The sequence below is a fragment of the Otolemur garnettii genome, unplaced genomic scaffold (assembly GCF_000181295.1).
Source record: "Otolemur garnettii isolate 467f Iridium unplaced genomic scaffold, OtoGar3 scaffold00015, whole genome shotgun sequence".
NCBI classification, from domain to species: domain Eukaryota; kingdom Metazoa; phylum Chordata; class Mammalia; order Primates; family Galagidae; genus Otolemur; species Otolemur garnettii.
This window is the reverse complement of record NW_003852410.1, coordinates 17538452-17543479: the sequence shown is the minus strand read 5'-3', so window position 1 is coordinate 17543479 and position 5028 is coordinate 17538452. Positions and strand designations below refer to the sequence as shown.

The window sequence follows — 5028 nt, the reverse complement described above, 5'->3', positions numbered from 1 at the left end:
GTGAGAAGGCTGCAGGTGTTTATTGGTGCTTTAATTGCTTCACTTACTATTCTAAGCCATGTTCTAACTTAATGATGAGGCCTTAAGGTCAAAGGTGGTCCTTTAGGTATCTGTCCATGTACTAGTCAGTAAGTAATGCTAATGTCCATAAAAACCACCTCCCACATCTCAGTGGGCAGCACAGTAAGGGTGTCACAATCCAATGCAGGTCTGCTGCAGGGAGGAAAGTAACTGTCTTTCCTGAAGTTCTTTGGAAGGTAATCCCAGGCTTCTTCCTTCTAGTGAGTCTACCAAGCCATAGGGCCTTGGAATCAGGCACTGGATTTTCTCCACCCAGAGGTCAGAGGAGGGTAGAGAAAGTTTAGAAAGTACTGAAAAGAGTTTTTATGGGACAGGCATAAAAAAACACACAACATTTCCACTCCCGTTGGCCAGAACTCAGCCTACCCCTCTCTCCTATCACTAATACTCTAGCAAGAGAGGCTAAGCAAAGTCACCTAGTTGTGTGATATCAGAATGCAAAGAAGTAGGGTTTGATGAGCAGAGGTCCATGTAATATCAGCCCCTTCCACCAGCTGGCAGATGACACTGTTTGCCACCTGGGACTGGGGTTGGTCTTTCTAGTCCAGAGTATATTTCCATGCTAAAACACCACTGGTCTCTGCTGCCTGTCATTAGCAGATTGCACATTTGAGATGGGTGCAGAAATAGTCCCTTCTCCCGGTACCCTACATGGCAGAATCTAGAAGCCAACTAATAAGGGAATCTGGCAAACACAGCTTGCAGACTTGGACCCTAGATAACAGTCCAGAGCACGGCAGGATGGAGCTGAGAAATAATAGCTGAAAACCCAGCAGAGTGTCAAGCTTGTTAAGTCAACAGAGCCTGCAAACCCCATGTTACTCCATAGATCATTTCTCTAGGGCCTTTTCTTTTCTTTTTTCCTAAGGATCCCTATTCCAAGGGAACCATCCTCAGAAATTCATTCAATGTAATCATAAAAACCATTCTCATAATCATGAGAATTGTTATTGCATTTGGAAAAAACTACCTGGAGAGGCCATATAATAACGAATGAAAAAAAAATCAAAACAACAACAAAAAACCCAACAACTTAGAGAACAGTTAAGCATCAAATGTCTGGTCCTTGGTCCTATGCACAATGAACATAGAATGGCTGCATCCTATGAGTATTCTGCTGGGAAGTTGGACTCTAAGAACTTGCAAGAAGAATGAAGAAATCAATCCAGGCCCACAAGAGGATGAGAGAAGTAGCTAAGTAGCCCTTCAGCATGGGGCCTTGAAGCTATAGTTCAAGGTAAAATAAGGCAAGGCCCAGTCACATACATAAAGCCAAAATGGAAGAAAGGGGCCAGATGGGGGAGCAGCCCAGGGCAACATTCAGATATTGGTGTGGCACCATTTCTGGTGGAAAGCCAGACATCTCTGTCTTTTATTCTGTCATCCTGAACCTTTAACTTCTGCCTTCAAAGTCACAAAATGGTTGTTGAAGCTCCAACCATGACATCTGTGTTCCAGGCAACAGAAAGAGGAAGAAGGAAAGACAAAAGAGTACACCTCCCACCTGGGTCAGTGCCCAACTGGACCCTTGCTGGAAGTCCCACACAGCCACATTTAGTAGTGTGGAAGGACGAGAGGTGAGCACACTCAAATAAAATTGCGGTTCTGTTACTATGAATGGGGGAACTAGCAGTTGGCCAAGGTCACTAAGGACGCAGCTTCCCAGGTTAGCCAAGGAAGCGTGCTGACGGTGACGACATTCAACTTTCTCCTGTGCAGATGCCCCGCCCCCCAACTTGCCACCCTCACACCCTGACACAGAGTGTGTCTTCATGAGGGATCAGAAGGCAGAGTCCCAAGGAGAATGCCCACTTTGTCGTCAGACACATCTTTTGCCCCAACTGATTTGATTGCATTCTTTATCTGAGGTAAGTAAATGCTTACTGCACTGGGGATGCATAGTTGAAGGAACATATGGTTTCTGCTGACCTGCTAATTTGCCACAGCTGACCCAACCCTTCCAGAATTTAGCAAAACTAATTCAAGACCTCTGAGCCAACAGATGTAAGGTAACTAATACCACCTGACTTAGTCAGCAACAACTCAGCATTATGAATAATTAATAATGAATGACACAAAAAACATCAAGAGTCTTCTCTCACTAATTGTTAACTGTGTACCAAGCACTATGCTGGACATTTCACTCCAGAAGCCTGCTTGAAAGTAGTAGGTGGAGTAATGTATGCACAGTCCCAGAAGACGTTGAGATTCATTTCTTATTCAATGTTACCCAGTTAGTAAGTGGCAGAGGATTAAACCCAGGTCTTGCTGACTTCGACTCCCATGATCATTTGGTAAATCCCATTAACTAAGTCATGAGGCTAAGTCATGTGTAGAGCCTTTATATTAGTCAGTTAGAATATAAATTCTAGGCTTTAACAAAGATCAAGTAAGAATGGTTTGATTAATTCCGTTTCAAGACCAAGACCAAGTAGAGGGCAGTGCAGTGGAAGTGTAGGGGTGTGTCTGGGTAGTCCAGCTCTGCCCCACACAAAGTCAGGCAAACCCAGACATACTGATGCTCTGCTGTCCTGGGATGACTGCCCTTCCCAGGGTTGAAGATGGCTCACCAGCACTTCCTTGCTCCACCTCAAAGGAAGGAAGAAAGAACAAGTACTTCGAAGGTGTTTCCTGAGGAATAACCCTGAGGTTGTGCACATCACTTCTGGTCACACCCCCTTTAGGCAGCACTTGGTCAAATGACCCCAGGAGACACAGGGAGGGCTGGGAAAGGTAGTCCCTACCTCAGTAGAAGCATGCCCAGGTTAAACCTAAAGGAAGGTTATTGCTAAAAAGGAGGAGGGAAGTGCTCACTTCTGCAGCACATATACTAAAATTGGAACCATACAGAGAAGATTAGCATGGCCCCTGCGCAAGGATGACACGCAAATTCGTGAAGTGTTCCATATTTTTTTTAAGTCCTCTTCAAAAAAAAAAAAAAAAAGGAGGAAGGAAAATGCATTTGGGGGGACCAAAGGCAGTCTGGGTCACAGATTGCATCACATGAAGAGAGGAACAATCAGACTCCTTGGTTCAGAGGGAGAGACCAGCATTGTTCTGCCAAGACCACACAAAATGGGCAGCTCCTCTAACAGACTGGGGACAGCATGAAGTGGGACAGCCCAAAACTGTGATTGGTAGAAAAAAGTGCCCATAGAGCTGGAAGAAAACAAAACAACGGTTCCTGTTAATCATGCACCCGGGCTACCTTAAACTTCCCTGCTCTTGGCCGCAATGGGGGTCAGCAGTCTTTTTCCAAACTCTCCTTCCTCAGAGCACACATGGTGAGAAGACTTTGGGTTTGGGGCCAGGAGGAGATGGTGTCTAGGTCTTTGCGTCAGAACACCCACTCTGGCTCCTCAGACACAGATCCCAGGATGGCAGGTGTGATGGGGCATAAAATGGATGGAGCCACTACTGAAAAGTACCACCTCAAACCACCCAATGTGGAGGGCTGGGCAAGCTATGCATTATCAGAAGTTCATGATCAACATACACAGATGGACTGTAGGCAGAACTTGATGTGGTTCCCGGGAACAATTCTGGGTCAAACAAAGATTCACAAAGGCCCAGGATAAGGCCTCAAATGTCTTGTGGCTGTTAATTATTTGATACTCATAGTAGACCCTCTATAAATGGTAGCCCTAAGCCTGCAACTGTATATGTTGTCTCCAACTCTTAAAACCATTCTAAGAAGTGTTGCCTGTGACCCCCCACACACACTCCCTTCCCCTTACCATTTCAGGGCACACTGACCTGCTTCCAACTATGGCCCTGCATTTCTCTATAAAGGGATTTCTGATGCTGCTACAGTTCTACTTTGCCAAGCACAGCACACAAGGTATGTACCAAGGAATGATACTCCACCTCCCAGAAGCAGCCCCTAGTTAATGACTCTCGGGAGCTGGCAGACCCTAGCTCCTCGCCCATCAGATGGGAAGATCCTGAGGTACATGCACTCTGCTGATGCCCAGTCTTTCCCTGGTGGGATCATGATCTAGGGGCCCACTGTAGCAGGCAGATTGATAAACGCTTTGCAGGAGGGGATGCCTTCCTTTCCTCCTTCCATTTCCTGACTGCCCTACTGATATTTCCTGCATTTCCCAAATAAAATTCTGGCAGTCATCTCAGGATCTGCTTCTGGATGCACCCACGTAAGCCATCACTGAGAAGCACGTTACCACTCCCCAGGAGTAGCAGGCTGGTGCGGTATAAAGTGCACTGGTTCTGGAGTCAGACTGACCCAGATTTGAATTCTGACTTTGTCACTTATCAGCTGAGTGGGGCTGGGAAACTTAATTCGACATTTTGGTGCCCTAATATTCCGGTCTATAAAATGAGGCCAGTTACACCCACCTTGCAAGATTGGACAGCTTTAAATGAAAACAACTCCTCTAATGCAGTGGTTCTCAACCTTCCTGATGCCACAATGTATTTTCATTGTTACAAAGGGGTCGCGACCCACAGGTTGAGAACCACTGTGCCCTTAGCACTGTCCCTAGAATAGAACAGGTGCTCGACAAAAGTTATCTTCCTTCCCTTCCTGCCTCCATTTTATAGATGAGGAAACTGAGGCTCAGGAAGGTTCTCCTGACCTGCACAACGTTACAAAGGTGGTTAAACAACAGACCCTGCATTCGAGCACAAATATCCTTCTGGTTCCGAATCTACTTTATAACTTTCCCACTGAGCCTTGTCTATCTACCTCAGGGCCTAAACTGCCTGACTGGATACACAAAATTACATTAACTTCAAATTCTTGGGTGTTCCTTTCGCACTGCCCTCTGCAGACAACACATCTGGTTTCTGATTCTCGCAGATGCCCACGTTCTGGTGCCATTCACGCAGTCTGCCATGTGTGCCCTCAGTCCTGGGGTGAGGTGCGCTCCTCTCCCTCCTCCGGCTGTGACACACACTTCTAATCTGGGGCAAAGATTTTCACAAGTT

The 5028-nt window shown here is 46.2% G+C and overlaps 1 non-coding gene across 1 annotated transcript; it reads left to right on the top strand.

Annotated features, from left to right (window-relative positions):
• The first annotated feature begins 2887 nt into the window (after positions 1 to 2887).
• Positions 2888 to 2994, top strand: LOC111723768. The gene has a single exon (XR_002772238.1). It is a non-coding gene; the product is annotated as a U6 spliceosomal RNA (small nuclear RNA).
• The last annotated feature ends 2034 nt before the right edge of the window (positions 2995 to 5028 follow it).